We start from the raw sequence: 19,476 nt of genomic DNA, 5'->3' as shown, positions 1-19,476 counted from the left end.
CACAACCCCACATAGATTTAAGATTCCATTCAAGGGAACAACAGCTTAACAGGACTAACTCCTGTTTCTCCAAAGTAATAGTCTTTTTAATATTATAAAAAAAAAAACACATATATTTATTTGTGCAAGAAGAAAGTGAGTTCATGAAATCTGATACTTTTGTAAAAAAAAAAAAAAGCCAAAGGGAGCCAGCTGGTTTAGTTATCAGGAGGGGAGTCATGATACGATACAATGCATGAGATTGGGTCCATGAGGATGAGATGAGACCTGATTTTGAGATGAATTTGAAGCAAACTACAGAATCAGGCAAAATGATCTGATACATTTGTAGGTTAAATAAAAGGCAAATAAAGTAAAGAAACAAAAAAAAGTGTTTTTATTTTTGAAAAGTACATATAATGCAATTTTTCATTATTATAATGCCTTATTTCAGTTGTCGCCATGAATTAGACTGGTGAGCATGGTGCTTTCATTATGGAAACGTTTATGAAAACAAACCAATCTGTAACTGCAACACAACGAGCGTTCCGTTTGCACTTCAATCTTGGTAGACATGATCCCGTACCAGCTGCAAACACCATCTTGTTATGGGTTACCAACTTCAGAGCTACTGGATCTACACTGAAGCAAAAATCAATCGGTCGACCTCGCACAACCAGAACTGATTTAATTTTTAAAACATAATGAAACAGAATGGCATTATATATACTTTTCGAAAAGAAAAACATGTTTTTTGTTTCTTTGCTTTATTTGCCTTTTATTTAACCTACAAATGTGTCAGATCATTTTGCCTGACCCTGTTGTTTGCTTCAAATTCATCTCAAAATCATGTCTCATCTCATTCTCATAATAATAATAATAATACATTTTATTTGTATAGCGCTTTTCAAAATACTCAAAGACACTTTACAGAAGAATGGAGTTGAATAAAGCAAGTAAACACACCAAAATACAACATTCATTGGTTAATACACAGTTAAAACATGAGTAAAAGCGGGGCGGGGCACAGCAGTCAGATATAAAAAGTTAGACATTAAAAACAGCATTGACACGTTCAAGGATTTTGGACAGAAAGGGGAGGTTGGATATGGGACGGAAATTGGAGAGGTTATTGGGATCGAGACCAGACTTTTTGAGTGTGGGGGTGATTGCCGACATAGACCCAATCTCATGCATTGTATCGTCTCATGACTCCCCTCATGATAACGAATGTGTCACATAATTTTGCCTGACTCTGTACAATGTAAATATATTTATTTACATGGACTTTCCTCACGAGGGTCGCGGGGGGTGCTGGAGCCCATCCCAGCTGTCCTCGGGCGTAAGGCGGGGTACACCCTAGACTGGTCGCCAGCCAATCACAGGGCACATATAGACAAACAACCATTCACACTCACATTCATACCTATGGACAATTTTGGAGTCGCCAATTAACCTAGCATGTTTTTGGAATGTGGGAGGAAACCGGAGTACCCGGAGAAAACCCACGCATGCACGGGGAGAACATGCAAACTCCACACAGAGATGCCCGAGGGTGGGATTGAACCCTGGTCTCCTAGCTGTGAGGTCTGCGCGCTAACCCCTAGACCACCGTGCTGCCCATGGACTGGACAAACAAACTTAATTAAAAAATAATAATAATACATTGTCTTCTTGCAGTAATTTAGGCTTCAATTCCTTGTTTTTTCTTATTTTGCGGTAATATTCATAATTAAGAATTTGAATGATGACCGTGCTTGGTGATGAGAATAGTCATGAATAATGTATGAAAATTCAAGCTTCAATACAAATAAACATTTCACTCAGCTTCAATTTAAAAATGAAAAGGGGATCTCTTTGGTTGATAGAAGGACATGAAATCAAATAGAACTTTCTGAAGATGTTTTTCTTCAACGTGCACTTGATGTCTGCTCTGATATATCAGAGTCCTGAGGGTTAGATGTGGTTGAAAGGGGTTTTGATTCTATCATAATTTGCACAAGACTGACATTTAACATGGTTTACTGTCTGTTTGCTGAAATACCATTTCACATTTTAGGAGGTTTCTTTTTGAAAACCAAGTCTAAAACCAACTTGAATGAATAAAAAGTCCAAATGCTGATTCGGATGTGCATTTTGTTACACTAATGCATGGTCCACGTCTAACTCAGGTTATAGTAGAGCTGTCTTCAATACACCTTCTTGCAGGAGAATGACAGTAAGTGGCATATTGTATGTCAACCACACTAAGAGTTGGAGATGAATATGTCACATTTTTTGGGCTAACAAGATAGCAAACGAAGATCTATTGGCAAGATGTCTGCAAGGCAGCATGGTTAGCATGTGACAGAGCAGCGCTGAAACTGGATTGGGTGGATTGGTTAGTGGAGAGACTGAGTTCCATTTTTTGTGTGCGTCAAGATTTCACTTCTCATTTATAGTTGCAGTCAGATAGTGCTGGAAATTTTTCAAGTGAACTTGTTCTTCTGGCTTGGCTCTCTAAAAGTCGGTTATTTGGTTCCCAAAAGTCTCCTCTGATATATTTTCTTATGAATAGATTGATGAAGTAGGAATCTTGAGGAGGAAAATAGAGCCCTGCACAAGGATATCAAGGCACAATGGCACAATATCAAGGTACTACAAGATGATAATGTTGCCTTGTGTATTGCTCTTAAAGAGGAAAAAAACATACGGAGGAAAATAGAGCACTACGCAAGGATACCAAGGCACTACAGGATGATATCAAGGTACTACAAGATGATAATGCTGCCTTGTGTATTGGTCTTAAAGAGGAAAAAACATACAGAGGAAAATAGGGCACTATGCAAGGATACCAAGGCACTACAGGACGATATCAAGGTACTACAAGATGATAATGTTGCCTTGTGTATTGGTCTTAAAGAGGAAAAAACATACAGAGGAAAATAGAGCACTACGCAAGGATACCAAGGCACTATAAGATGATATCAACGTACTACAAGATGATAATGTTGCCTTGTGTCTTAAAGAGAAAAAAACATACAGAGGAAAATATAGCACTATGCAAGGATACCAAGGCATTACACAATGATATCAAGGTACTACAAGATGATAATGTTGCCTTGTGTATTGCTCTTAAAGAGGAAAAAAACATACGGAGGAAAATAGAGCACTACGCAAGGATACCAAGGCACTACAGGATAATATCAAGGTACTACAAGATGATAATGTTGCCTTATGTATTGGTCTTAAAGAGAAAAAAAACATACAGAGGAAAATAGAGCACTACGCAAGGATACCAAGGCACTACCGGATGATATCAAGGTACTACAAGATGATAATGCTGCCTTGTGTATTGGTCTTAAAGAGGAAAAAATACATACTAAGGAAAATAGAGCACTATGCAAGAATACCAAGGCACTACACGATGATATCAAGGTACTACAAGATGATAATGCTGCCTTTTGTATTGGTCTTAAAGAGGAGAAAACATACAGAGGACAATAGAGCACTACAAAAGGATACCAAGTCACTACAGGATGATATCAAGGTACGACAAGATGATAATACTGCCTTATGTATTGGTCTTAAAGAGGAAAAAAACACATGGAGGAAAATAGAGCACTACGCAAGGATACCAAGGCACTACAGGATGATATCAAGGTACTACAAGATGATAATGCTGCCTTTTGTATTGGTCTTAAAGAGAGTGAAAATTCCTCACAATGAGATATTTTCGCATAATTTTTACGTAGGTGATATAAAAAAAGATTAATTACCTTAAACACATTTTGAAAAATTGCTTTTTTTGGACATTTTCATATAAATACATATTTGAGATCAGGCATTTGGGTTCATAAAAATGTGTATATACGTCTTTGGTATTGAATGAGTTAATTACAGATAATAATTCATTAATATCTCCTTTTTATATCCCTTGGCAACATTAGTTTATTTTTATATTGCTTCATTTATATACTCAACATGCAACAGATTGCTACAAAAAAAAACTAATTATGAAACCATTTGAATTGGACAAAAAGGTCCAATCTGATGTTGTGTATTATTGTAAATCTCTAACTATTTACAGTGGAACAACTTCAAAACATCAACAAATCGTTACACGACCAAATTAAAATGTGAAAAATGGAAAAAAAGCAGCATCCAGGGTGACAGTTTTTACTGTGTCTTTAATGAAAACTGCCATACAGAAACACAAAGTGCCTTTTGTTTCCTGCTGCTCATATTTTGAATCATTCTAGCTTGCTTGCATGTGTAACCTTGTAAAAAAAAAAAAAAAACGTCAAAGAGCCATCTCTGAGAGATATTTCATTGGCAATTGAGAAGTTTAATAAATATCTAGACTTATATATCAATAAATATCCCTATGAGTCAATTGTGATTCTATACATTTACTGTATACTGTATATTGTCTCATTCTCAATACTGGTGGTATGTGTCTCATATTGACAGTCACACCAGATGGTAGTAGGAACCGCTAAAGACAAGTGCAGAAAGCGACCACACAAGCTCAGTGTCATATTTGGGAAGTGGCAGGGAGTCATTGTGAGTCTGTTCCCCTGACAGACATTCCCGAGACTCCACCGCGCTTCCTCCGAAAAAGGCGAAGGCGGTTCGAGAGATCAACAGAATAGACCCTTGATAACTTCAATAAAAACTCGGCAGCTGCAAAGAAGACGTAACAGCAGGGGGGGAGGAGAGGAAAGTGATTTAGCTCCCATTGGGTGCTCTTCTGGCGCCGAGGGTGGTCACTTTGTAAGACAACACATAGATTGCATGTGGTGGGGGGGGTGTTCTAGTGGGAGATTGAATAAAGTAAAGCCTAAAACATACACTAACTACAATAGTATTCAGCAGACCTTTGAGGCGAACTAAATATGGGTGTATTTGTATTATATAATATTGTAGTAGGGCGGCACGGCGGTCTAGTGGTTAGCGCGCAGACCTCACAGCTAGGAGACCAGGGTTCAATTCCACCCTCGGGCATCTCTGTGTGGAGTTTGCATGTTCTCCCCGTGCATGTGTGGGTTTTCTCCGGGTACTCCGGTTTCCTCCCACATTCCAAAAACATGCTAGGTTAATTGGTGACTCCAAATTGTCCATAGGTATGAATGTGAGTGTGAATGGTTGTTTGTCTATATGTGCCCTGTGATTGGCTGGCGACCAGTCCAGGGTGTACCCCGCCTCTCGCCTGAAGACAGCTGGGATAGGCTGTCCTCGCGACCCTCATGAGGAAAAAGCGGTAGAAAATGAATGAATGAATATTGTAGTATTATATAATATTCTGATGATATTTTGCCAAAACATGTAAACACAATGGAAGGAAATCAGTTATAATGCATTATTACGTCTATGTAAATGAAAAAGGAAAAATGCATGAAATATACACTTAAGAAATGAAATGTTTTCATGTTTTCTTTCATTCATTCGTTCATTTTCTCACTGAGCAACAGCGGGTACTTTGGACAGTTCCGCCTTGCCCAAAGGCAGTCACAAGCCAGTCAGCTCTTGCGGCAGACTTACTGTATAAAAAAGGAGTGTGTGTTCATATTTTCTTAGTCTATTAGTAACTCTTTATTTGGAAAATGCAGTAGATTATCCTGCAAAAATTGGGGTATATGTAAGTCATTGATAAACTAGTTGCTACTACATACAGTATATATACCAGAAAAGTGTTCTACTCACGAAACACAAGGGTCCGTGGAATAAACATGGCCTAATCGGTTTTTCACTGTTCAAATGTGCAAATTTAAAAAAAAAAGTTCAAAATGTCCATTTTACTTAAAGGTGACCTTTTATGCTTTTGCCACTTTTTTGATCTATAAATGTTGTTATAATGTTCCATTCTCGTGTTAAATGATGCCAAAGTTTCATATAATGAGGTTTGTGCATTTGAAAAAAGACCGTTTGGGAAATCCAAGGAAATACAGCTGGAATAGGTGCAGATTCTGGAAGCTCTAGAAAGCTTTCCACGCGAGTTATTGGGAATAACTGCTCTATAGGAGTCCATAATACAAAGTCCCGAAAGTGAGTATAATAGGTCCCGTTTGAGGTTATGTTTACCTTCGTTGAAGCCGGGAATGTTCCCAAAGACAAGATGTGACATTTTCTCCGGGTACTCCGGTTTCCTCCCACATTCCAAAAACATGCTAGGTTAATTGGCGACTCCAAATTGTCCATAGGTATGAATGTGAGTGTGAATGGTTGTTTGTCTATATGTGCCCTGTGATTGGCTGGCCACCAGTCTAGTGTGTTCCCCGCCTCTCGCCCAAAGACAGCTGGGATAGGCTCCAGCACCTTTAATGAATGAATGAATGAATTGCTGAGTCATGAGTGAGTGGGAATCCACTGTAATTTACACATTGACAACAAAGTTAAACTAATTTTTTATGTTACCCCTACTACATTACCAGTAGAAACAATAATATTATTATGCATATTATGCATCATAAGTGATCTTTGCCAAGGACATGACTATGAAGCAGATGGTTCCATCACTGTTGTGTCCAGCTAAAAAAAGTTATGATATACATTTCCACTGAGTGTTAAGCAATAAAAATTGCCTTTTTTATAGTCAAATTTAAGATTTGGAAAGGTTTTACCAACAGCATTTAATGAATAGCATAACAAATGGCGTACTGGCAACCAAAATAATGAACTAGCTGCTATATCGCCGTTAGAATTGCACTACAAAGTACAGCAACAATTGTGTCTATGATATATGAACCATTTCCATGTTAGAAGCCCATCCCTGAGGCTGTGGGCATCCAGGCTCACCTCCTGTTTAAGGCAAAGGAAAATAACAGCGTCTGCATTCTCTTGCATGAAAATATGTGCGTCTGTTAGGCTGCTCATTTCCATACAGCTGTACGAGGAGAGGATGATACATCAGCTCCAAATGAGTTTCATGAGAACAAATTTCACCTGGCAATAAAATGGAACATGCAGATGAAATGGATGATAACTCCTATATACCGGGCATTCACATGGGTTTCAAACTCCGTGGCGTCTGTCTCTGTGTCAACTTTAAATTGCTCAGGATTTAATGATGAGAAATTGATTGAATTCGATTGTGGCAGGGAGTGGAGAGAGACTAACCCTTGTGTAGAAAAACAACTTTTGTGAATGCATCATTGATAGTGGACGAGTGGTTAGTGTGCAGGCCACACAGCTAGGAGACCCAAGTTCGATTCCGCCATCTCTGTGTGGAGTTTGTATGTTCTCCCCCCGTGCATGCGTGGGTTTTCTCCGAGGATTTGAAAAAAGACTGTTTGGGAAATTGGGAAATAGGTGCAGATTCTGAAAGATCTAGAAAGCTTTCCATGCGGGTTATCAGGAATAACTGCTCTATAGGAGTCCATAATACAAAGGGTCGAAAGTGAGTATAATAGGTCCCCTTTAAGGTTATGTTTACCTTCTCCGGGTACTCCGGTTTCCTCCCACATTCCAAAAACATGCTAGGTTAATTGGCCACTCCAAATTGTCCATAGGTATAGCAAAGGTCAAAGGGGGGGGCATATTAAAGCAAATAACAATGCATGTTGTTAAAATTATTTTCTCCAGTGCCATGTTTTTTTGTTTATCATTGGTTTCCAATGGTGGTTCCCAAAATAGCCTGTAATAAGTAAAATCCACAAAGTAGCCAACTTTATTAATTTACATTTATTATATTTATTTTAAGGCTGCATGGCGACAGAGTGGTTAGCGTGCAGGCCTAGCGTTAGCATGCGTGGGAAACCGGAGTACCCGGAGAAAACCCACACAAGCATGGGGAGAACATGCAAACTCCACACAGAGATGGCCGAGGGTGGAATCGAACTCGGGTCTCCTAGCTGTGAGGCCATTTTTACATTTACGTTTACATTTTTATTAACACAAATTAGACTGATTTTGTACATGCTAGGTTAATTGTCGACTCCAAATTGTCCATAGGTATGAATGTGAGTGTGAATGGTTGTTTGTCTATATGTGCCCTGTGATTGGCTGGCCACCAGTCCAGGGTGTACCCCACCTCTCGGCCAAAAGACAGCTGGGGTAGGCTCCAGCAACCCTCATGAGGATAAGCGGTAGAAAATGAATGAATGTATCAAAATAAGCTACAAGTAGGACTTTCTTTGACGTTTGTGCAATGAAAAACATGGACGCACTTCAACAAGATAATAAGCATCCACATTATGTATTTGTACAAATATGAAAAACCTCCATTTGTCTTTTCTCCCAGGGAAAACATGGACATGGGGAGAAATCAATAGTTTGCAAAGATGAGTTGTGTTTATGTCTGTGAGAGACCCAAACAGGGGGAGTTTGTGTGTAAAGAGACGGGCGTGTGTGAGATTGTATTAATGAAATGTCAATTACTTAGAAATACATATTTTGAAGCACTTTAGCTGCTTCACAGTATTCATGTCTAAATAATCCATCTCCGACACACACCCCATCTCTTTATGATTGTTGGCATAATTGCTTTTGTTAATATATAAAACCTCACAGCTAGGAGGACCAGGGTTCGATTCCACCCTCGGCCATCTCTGTGTGGAGTTTGCATGTTCTCCCTGTGCATGCGTGGGTTTTCTCCGGGTACTCCGGTTTCCTCCCACATTCCAAATACATGCTAGGTTAATTAGCGACTCCAAATTGTCCATAGGTATGAATGTGAGTGTGAATGGTTGTTTGTCTATATGTGCCCTGTGATTGGCTGGCCACCAGTCCAGTGTGTACCCCGCATGTTGGAGAATAATGTGTTCTCTATGGTGGCCATTTTAGCAGAGATCAGAAAGGCAGCTATCGACTCGGGTGGACAGTTGGAGGGAGGCTGGACTCGCCCTAAGAGAGAGAGAGAGAGAGGGAGGAGTTGCTCCTTCACATCGAGAGGAGCCAGCTAGTCTGGATGCCTCCCTGGTGAAGTGTTTCGAGCATGCCCAGCAGAGAGAAAGCCCCGGGACATATCTAGGACATGCTGGAGGGATTTGGTGTCCTGTTCCGCCTTTGAGGCTGCCTTTCCTGCTTTTTTTTTTGTGTTATGTTCGCCTTAGGCCCTAAAATTGCTAAGTCCGCCACTGCATGTAAAACTTAACATGAAAGACGTACTATCAACAACACTCTTCCCATTATTCGCATTAAAAGATGTGAAAGTAGAACACCAAAAATATAAATCGAAACTTTCATGTTGACTCCCGTATTGCCCCAAAAAATTAATTCAGATATGATTTGCTACTATAGCATGAAATAGTTACCATAAGCAACCACAAAGGTTAATGCAATGTAAAGTGTTAAGTTACCATTGTTGAATATACCAGGCTGCACGGCGGTCGAGTGGTTAGCGCGCAGACTTCACAGCTTGGAGACAAGGGTTCAATTCCACCCTCGGCCATCTCTGTGTGGAGTTTGCATGTTCTCCCTGTGCATGCGTTGGTTTTCTACGGGTACTCCGGTTTCCTCCCACATTCCAAAAACATGCTAGGTTAATTGCCGACTCCAAATTGTCCATAGGTATGAATGTGAGTGTGAATGGTTGTTTGTCTCTATTTCCAGTACCAAGTTTTTTCATTTATCACGGGTGATAGGTTCCCAAAATAGCCTGTAATAAGCGAAATCCGCAAAGTAGCCAACTTCATTAATTTACATTTATTATATTTATTTTAAGGCTGCATGGCGACCGAGTGGTTAGCGCGCAGGCCTCACAGCTAGGAGAACCGAGTTCAATTCCACCCTCGGCCATCTCTGTGTGGAGTTTGCATGTTCTCCCCGTGCATGCGTGGGTTTTCCCTGGGGTACTCCGGTTTCCTCCCACATTCCAAAAACATGCTAGGTTAATTAGCGATTCCAAATTGTCCATAGGTATGAATGTGAGTGTGAATGGTTGTTTGTCTTTATGTGCCATGTGATTTGCTGGTGACCAGTCCAGGCTGTACCCCGCCAGCTGGGATAGGCTCCAGCACCCCCTGTGACCCTCGTGAGGATAAGTGGTAGAAAAGGAATGAATGAATGAATATACCTCTATCCGCTTTTTTGAACTAACATCAAGTCAAATTTAGTGGCTTGCTCTGGTATGCATGGCTTTCAGCCTTTCATCCGAGAACAATGCAATCTTAAAACAGCATTACGGAGGCTTGGGTTTTATTTAAATGGTGATGCCAGTAGCAATATCAAAAAATGCATTTCACTCATTTCATTCTGTTCTGAATCGGCGTTGAAAGGAATCACTGAGTGGGACTTCATTTTTACCACACTGTTATCTACTGCATTGAGAGACTTGAATGCAGTGTTTGAAATTTGAGCTGTTTTGATATATTTCACTGAGTCTCATCTATCTGTGAAGTGTTCCCCCAGGAAAAAAAAATCAAGGACTACAATGATAAGAATAATAACTATTCACTGGTACATATTGAACAGTGAAAAAGAGGCTTAAATAGTCCAAAATGATTTGCACGATGACACCAACTCTAACGCCAAAATGTAGTCCCAAACCTGAAGCAAAACACAAGCATTGACGTTGACTAAATGTAGACCTCCCCATACTTCAAAACGGTCCGAATGGGTCCAGAAGTATTTGGACAATGATCAAACCCTAAACTTAACATCAATCCTAACTCCATCCAACTGACAATAGCCATGTTTACATGAGGAGTTTTTTCCCGCTGTCTGGACCGAGTTGGGGCCTGATCACCCCCAGCTAGGTCACCCGGGTGAAGGTCTGATGTAAGACCCGGGGAACATCACCGATGGTGTGTCCACGTTGCATCAAAAGGTCTAAAACACTATTATAAAATTTGGCCAGCTGCTTAAATTATTATTATTCGGGCCGTCAATCAATTAAAATAATTGATCGTGATTAATCTCATTTTGCCCAGAGTTAACTCAGAATTAATCACATTTAATCACGGATCGAAATAAGCTTTTATCTATAATAAGTTGTGGTAAACGATTCTATGTGCAACTACAACTATTACATGAAATGTACACATGAAAATAAAGCTACGGTGGGTGGGGGGCGAGGGTCAAACAGGAATAGCGCAAAAAAATTACCGCGGTTAAAGGAAATTTAAAGTTATTAACACGTTAACTTGTTATTGTTCGAAAGTTAATGCGTTCTTCAAATCAAATTGATATTCCTTTACATGAAATTTGACGCAATTATTTTTGTAGTTTCACATCGAATCACGATTTCTCCAACTTATTATAGATAAAAACTTATTTCTATCTGTCATTAAATGTGATTAATTCTGTTTTAACTATGGAAAGTGTGATTAATCATGATCAAATATTTTTAATTGCTTGACAACCCTAATAATAACATATATTAGATATTACACTATATCTAACAACTGGCTTTGTCAGCTATAACGCAAAGCTGAGACGTCAATATCATATTTTCTGTCTGTGTTCATAGTCATAATATTCTGAGGTTAATACCGCTTTCAATTGTTTTTTTTTTTCTTCCTGTATGGACTCTACACCGCGAAAATAAGCATGTCCTCCATGTCAAGTTCTTACTTGACTGATTTCATTCACGCTGCAGGGTTAGCCATTATCCTCAGCTGCTCCGCACAATGCTCAGAGTGTCCATAATGAAGCTGCTGCATCAAAGAAATCAAAAGGTAGAATTACCATACCTGCCGTGCATACGGTACAGGTAGTGATGTATACTGAATCTTTGTGTGATGTCAAGTGGTGTGGGTCTCTACTCGGAAATGTTATTTCCATTTCCTCTGCATGGTTCAATTAAGAAAACTATCAAAAGATACATGAACAATGATGCAGACGTCATGAAATCATCAAAAAAAACAACATTCTACAGTAAATTTATTTATTTATTTCCTGTTGGGTGATGTGATAATACTCACCACGGGGGGGTTCTATCTGGAATGAAATCATTTCAAGCCTCTGACTGAACAGTAATATGTGCACAAACTACACATTTCTGACACGCTATTGTCTCTACGCTCTTTATTGCATTAATTTGCTCCCCACTGCCGTTGCCCTGCACCTGTCTATCCCAACTGTGCCAAAACACCTTTGGAAAACAGCAGCCCTGTTGTTCACACTATGAAAACAGTCCAATTAAATCAGCAAGAGCGTGGACGTTTTTGTCAAATTATGTCAACAAGACATAGAGTAGCACACACACACACACATAGAAGGGGATTAATCTTAAGCCAAAGTAAAATAAGAAGAATAATGAAAATAATCAAATATTTTTTTCATTCATTCATTCATTTTCTGCCGCTTTTTCCGCATGAGGGTCGCGGGGGTGCTGGAGTCTATCCCAGCTGTCTTCGGGCGAGAGGCAGGGTACACCCTGGACTGGTAGCCAGCCAATCACAGGGCACATATAGACAAACAACCATTCACACTCACATTCATACCTATGGACAATTTGGAGTTGCCAATTAACCTAGCATGTTTTTGGAATGTGGGAACATGCAAACTCCACACAGAGATGGCCGAGGGTGGAGGGTGGAATTGAACCCTGGTCTCCTAGCTGTGAGGTCTGCGCGCTAACCACTTGTCCGCCATGCAAATATTTTTTTTAAAAAGTAGAAATCAGACAAAAGAAGGATTAATACCACAATGTTATGTGTGTGTCCAATGATGATAAAAAGGAAAAGTGTAACTACAACTGCTCAGTACAAAATAAGGAATTCAATGTTAGATATGAATAGGTATGAATGTGAGTGTGAATGGTTGTTTGTCTATATGTGCCCTGTGATTGGCTGGCCACCAGTCCAGGGTGTACCCCGCCTCTCGCCTGAAGACAGTTGGTATAGGCTCCAGCACCGCTGCGACCCTCATGAGGAAAAGCGGTAGAAAATGAATGAATGAATATTGTTTTAATGTTTTTTATTAGCGTCATTAATCTGTGCACTGTTTATTATTGCGACTTATTATCATGCATGTGTGTTTGGTGTTTTATTGGCTGCTGTACAGCACTCTGGGCAGTTAACTGTTGGAAATTGACCTTGACCTTGACCTTGACCCTTGTCGTAAATTTGCAGAAATAACTTGTTTTGTTCCTCAAAATACTGACTTAAAAAAAACATTTTCTTTATATCAACTTTATGCCGCTAAAATTATGTTATTTTTTGTTCTCATAATATTATGTGTTTATTCTCATAAAATTGCAGCAGTTATTTCCATTGCTGATGTTGTTTGTTTACTATTTTTAGTGTTTTTGTTTCAATATTTCGGTTTTCTGTTCTTCTCCAAATATTATGACTATATTATGACAAATATTATGACTCATTATGCATCATATTTTTGCCTTATTCCCATAAACTTTCCCAAAAACAGCAGCTTTATTTTGTTTGGTTTCTTTGTCATAATATTGGACTTCACAAAAACATATTTTCTTTAATATTTAACTTTATCCTGCTAAAATGTTGAGTCGTTATTCTCCAAATTTATGACCTTTTCTCATTAAATTGCAACTATTTTGTGCTGCGGGCCAATACAAAAATGGCCGCACTGGGACGCACTGTTCACACTATGAAAACAGTCCAATTAAATCAGCAAGAGCGTGGACATTTTAGTCAAATTATGTCAACAAGATGCAGAGTAGCACACACACACACAAAGAAGGGGATTAATCTTAAGCCCAAGGTAAAATAAGACGAATAATGAAAATAATGATTATAAATCAAATAATTTTTAAAAAGTAGAAATCAGACGAAGGAAGGATTAATACCACAATGTTATGTGTGTGTCCAGTGATGATAAAGAGGAAACGTTTAACTAGAACTGCTAAGTACAACATAAGGAATACAATGTTAAAAATATCAACCACATACTAAATACTGTCTTACAATTCTAACACCATATAATGTATACTGTATACTGTATACTGCAGGGGTCTCAAACACGCGGCCCGCGGGCCAAATGTGGCCCGCAGGACACTAGTTTGAGGCCCCCGCCTTGATATAAAAGTTTAATGCGCAAGTTTGATGTGGATGCTGTATGGTATCATGTACCCAGAAAAAATTATTACGTTTGATTAATGTTCATGTTAAAGGTTAAATAACTGTTAATAGTTATCCTCCCTATCCGTGTGGAAGTGGTAAGTTTTTGGCTATTTAAGTTTAAAGGAAATAACTTGAAGGCTACAGTTTAGGTCGCTAGCTCTCTAGTTTGCGAGTTAGCATGTGTCTCAAGACCCTGCAGTTGCGCAATATGTTGTAAATAAAAAGAGTATAAATGTGACTATAGTCGTGTTTTGTCATGTCTACAGGGCTCTAATAATGCTTTGTTCATTTTAATCTGAAAAAATAATTTGTCTACCCACCAACTATATGTGGTTTCTTAAGTTTTTATTATTTGCCGTTTTATTATTATTATTATATTTATTTATTACCGATTGATTTTCTTTATTCTTGATTTGTTTATTTATTTTTCATTTTATTTTGTGTAGAACAATAAAAAGTAAGATATTTGAGAACAGTAAAATGTTTTATCACAGCTTTTCTTGTAGAAAATTGGAACCAAAGCAAAGTTTTTAAAATCTTTTGTTTTTAATAAATGCGTTTTTTTTTTTTTTGGAAAACCTGATGCGGCCCAGTCTCACCCAGACCCTAGCTCCAGTGGTCCCCAAGTAAATTGAGTTTGAGACCCCTTGTATACTGTATACTGTATGTAGTATCTCCAACTCACACGTCTCTAATACATTCATCCTGGTAACGACACTTCCTCATTCTCATTACAAGAACAGAAGATGCATTCAGGAACACTCCGAACATCCCCAAAATGTCTTTAGAATGTGTGTGTGTGTGTGTAAATAAACAGGAAGATCACTGACTTTGTAACACTTAATTGGTATGTACAGTTTGTTTTTATTTACGTATGCTGGAAAATATACTGAAAACAAGTACATTTACCTTAATTTACGTGATGTCTTTGAAAGCAACCCCCCGTTGCTCATGATTTGGGGCTGTTAATACATGCAAACATATACGTATAATCCTGTCCTGTCATTTATCTTTCTGTTCAATCAATAGAAATTAGCATATTTCAGACATAACTACTCATGGTGATTAATTATGGATAATATGATTATTAATATTTTTAAAATCACAGCCCTATTATTTAATATTTTTTCCTCTCTTGATTCAGGCTGATGTGGTGCTCTGTGCCTCAAGGCAGCGATGCATATCTTTTGCGCATTTGCCGACAATGCGCCCCCTTGCCCATTGTTGATTGTGGGGCCCTACACACACTTTATTTTATACTAGTTCTATTATACGGTGGTTTCCAAGTTCCCCTTACACTTGACAGTCATATTAACTGACTAATAGTATACTAACTCTCCAAGAGTTAGTTTAAAATGTTTTTTTTACAATTTATAATGAGTAAGGAGAGCATACCAAAGGTCATGTTCAGTGACCGTAAACAAGCAAAACCATACACACAATACAACCATCTTTTTTCTAAACAATACACCTCATCAATTCAGAGTTGCATTCACTCTACTAAAGGCGGAAAAGATTGATCTGCAATGATTAGCATTAATTAATATTGATCGGGATTAATCGAGCAACGCAAGAGCTAACATGCGGGAGAGTTGAGGTGATGTCCCGTGACGAGCTTTCTGAAATACAAACACCGATTCGCTCAATGACCACCACCTTTCTTTCTCCCGGGGCGCTCTGTGTTTGAGTGCGGTGACGTGTTTGTAATTATTTAATGGACTGGAGAAATGACCTTTTAAGTTGGGAACAGTAAATGACCAAAAATGCCTGTGGTAATTTGAGATCTGCCACTTATTAATCATGTAATATAATGAAATATAACAAAACACATCACATTAAAGTATCCATACTAATGATGGAGTTTGTGCGAGAGTTATAATGAATTATCTTAAAGGTGCTGTCATTCTTTGGCTCCAATAATATTATTTTTAACCAAAAAAAATTAACACCATCACCAGCTAATAGGTGTAAAACAACAAATGGAACAAATAAATACTGTATCATACAAGAATTATGTTCAGCCCGAACAAAATGATTGTTGTTCATGGCTGCTAATCTTGTTTATGTACACATATACAAAAGGAGTCATTGTGTGGTTATGAAGCAGGAATACTTATAATTTACCCATGCCAATTAATGTAAACGTCCTAACTGTAAAAGTGCCCAATTATTCAATAAACAACATAACTGTACTACCAAACTTACAAACAAAAATGGAAAAGTCACATATATAAAAGTGGGAAAAGTCTGCACCACGTATTCAAACTTGTGACGCAATCTCATTGACACATGCCTGCATCCACCGGGGGCTTCGTGCACCTCCTGCCTGCCCCTGCCATCCCATAATGGCTCAAAGGCGAACAGGTGAGGTATCTCTGGCCCCTCTCCACCCTGCTTCTCTCCCTGCTAAAAAAGGCAAGGTGTTATGCCTGGAAGCATGCCCGGCGATGCTCCACGGAGGACGGGGAAGTGTGACGTGGTCTGGGGCTTCAAGTAGCCTGGGAATAGTAATGAAATCCAGCTAAAACGACCAACCAGGAGCTTAGCTATGGAACTTATACCGTGCCAAAGAGTCGACCAAAAGAATGAAGGTGTAAGGCCACATATGGACATGTTAGAAGCCTTATTTTCATCCACTACATTCATTATGTCTGACATAGTAGATGAGCTTTCACTGCGGTTTCATCTTGTTTTCAAATATTTGGTGTCTTCATGCATCTTCATGTTCACTCTACAAAGAGTGTTCCCTCCTTTCACCTTTTGCAGACTTACTGTTTAGTGCAATTTGAGTGCTTTTTTACAGTATTTTTGCTTTTTTTTTACATTTTTTTACAGTATAAAAACATGGTTATTTGCCCTTTAAGGAGAATTGCATTGTGGGAAATGGTCTTCTGCTTCCTGATTGGCTGTAGACCATTGTCAATCAATCTCCTTCATGCCGCCCAGCCCTGCTGAGTCTCTTGTGTCATTGCTAGCTTTTTTGCTTGCTAGGAGGAGTACTGCAGCAATATGTTTTAACAAGGACACAAAAACGCTACAGTACAAGGCATTTGTAGCCTTAAAATAAATATTCATTCATTCATTTTCTACTGCAGAGGTGCTGGAGCCTATCCCAGCAGTCTTCTACACCCTGGACTGGTGGCCAGCCAATCACAGGGCACATATAGACAAACAACCATTCACACTCACATTCATACATATGGACAATTTGGAGTCGCCAATTAACCTAGCATGTTTTTTTTTTGGAATGTGGGAGGAAACCGGAGTACCCGGAGAAAATCCACGCATGCACGGGGAGAACATGCAAACTCCACACAGAGATGGCCGAGGGTGGAATTGAACTCTGTTCTCCTAGCTGTGAGGCCTGCGCGCTAACCACTCGGTTGCTGTATAATAAATGTAAATTAATAAAGTTGGCTACTTCGCGGATGTCGCTTATTACAGGCTATTTTGGGAACGTATCACTCGTGATAAACAAAAAAACACGGTACTGGAGAAAATAATTTTAACAACATGCATCGTTATTCGCTTTAATACCGTAGAAGCATATGGAATGTGTATGTGGTCATAGTCATCTGCTCTAGCAATATACACATTTGAATGTTAGCACCCCCGTGCTATACCTTTGATTGACAGGTACTTCACTCTGTTCACCATTTTCAGATGCAATTTTTGTCATGTCTTGAAGTCCTAAAGACAACATTCAACCCTATGGAAATATATTTCATCGTGTAAGATTCGTCGGTTGCCCTATTGACCGCTTTTCCCGCCGCACCGTACTTTCTCATACAGTTGAACTATATGGCAGCCAATTTCGAGCAATCTTCTTGCTGTCTGCTTGAGGTTGACGTGTTCTGTCCGAGAGAAGCCATTGTAGCAATCATCTCCCGCTGTGCACCACAAAATTACATCCTGCCACAGCAGCCACAACTTTACAGTGAGAAATGCTGCCTGCCTGCAGCACAATGACAAAGATGTGAAGATGTGGGTGATCGCTCAGGAAAGACAGACCACAATTATCTGTGCGGCACCTTGGAATAACAATGCAGTTCAGAAGGTTTCACGTGGAGCAAAAGGTGCAAATCAGTGATTCTAACCTTAGACACCCTTTCTTCAAATTCCATTGAAAAGGGTCCGGGTATGTTCCACACGGAAGGATGCATGTTTGATTATCTGAATGTCACATAAGGCTAATAGAAAGTATCCAATCTTAGGGAGCTGTTAGGGGAACAGGGCAACAATTACACTCCTCACAGGAGGAACGAGGAATATATCCTACTCCGCTTGTCCCTGTTATGAACCAGGGCAACATAACATATTTAGGAAGGACGCAGGAGGTGGGAAAAGCAAGTCACCGAAGTTTATTGATGCATAAACTAAGAAAAAAGAAAGGAGAACCCCCTCCTGTGCCCAAAGAAAAAGTCCTGATGCACCAGCACAAACAAACAAAAGTACGGTGAGGCCAACCCTATTCCTGCAAAAAACCCATCCATCCATTTTATACCTCATTTGGGTATGCTGGAGCCTATCCCAGCTGACTTCAGGCAAGAGGCGAGCTACACCCTGGCCTGGTAACCAGCCAATCACAGGGCACATATACGTAGACTTGTTTTCATCTTTCATCTTGTTTTCAAATATTTGGTGTCTTCATGCATCTTCATGCAGACTTGCTGTTTAGTGCAATTTGAGTGCTTTTTTACAATAATTTTTGCTTTTTAACAGTTTTTTTTACAGTATAAAACATTATTATACATTATTATTATATTACGTTATTGACCCTTTAAGGAGAATGGCATTGTGGGAAATGGTCTTCTGCTTCCTGATTGGCTGTAGACCATTGTCAATCAATCTCCTTCATGCCGTCCAGCCCTTTTGAGTCTCTTGTGCTAGCATAAGTACTGCAGCAATGTGTTTTAACAAGGACACAAAAATGCTACAGTACAACAAAACGGGGTGAGGGCTTTTGCAGCCTTAAAATAAATATTCATTCATACATTCATTTTCTACAAGGGTCGCGGGGGTGCTGGAGCCTATCCCAGCAGTCTTCTACACTCTAGACTGGTGGCCAGCCAATCACAGGGCACATATAGACAAACAACCATTCACACTCACATTCATACCTATGGACAATTTGGAGTCGCCAATTAACCTAGCATGTTTTTGGAATGCGGGAGGAAACCGGAGTACCCGGAGAAATCCCATGCACAAACTCCACACAGAGATACCCAAGCAGAGATTCGAACCCAGGTCTTCCTTACTGTGTGGCTAACATGCTAACCACTCCACACCGTGCAGCCCTCCTGCAAAAACCAAACGAACAAAAAAATCTATTTGTGAATGTTATTTATTAGAGAATTATTAGCGTGAAATCGAAATAATACATTTTGTTCAGATGCGAGGAAAAAAAACATTCTTGGTTAAATTTATTTGTGTATGTAATTGATATTTCATTGGTTCGCTTATGTTGTATTGTAACCCAGGGGTATTTATTCATAATACACTTTATATTTCTATATTGTATCCTTTTACATTTCCTATG

This window comes from Doryrhamphus excisus, chromosome 10, assembly GCF_030265055.1.
Source record: "Doryrhamphus excisus isolate RoL2022-K1 chromosome 10, RoL_Dexc_1.0, whole genome shotgun sequence".
NCBI lineage: Eukaryota > Metazoa > Chordata > Actinopteri > Syngnathiformes > Syngnathidae > Doryrhamphus > Doryrhamphus excisus.
The sequence above is the reverse complement of the archived record's forward strand: the minus strand, read 5'-3'. Positions refer to the sequence as shown.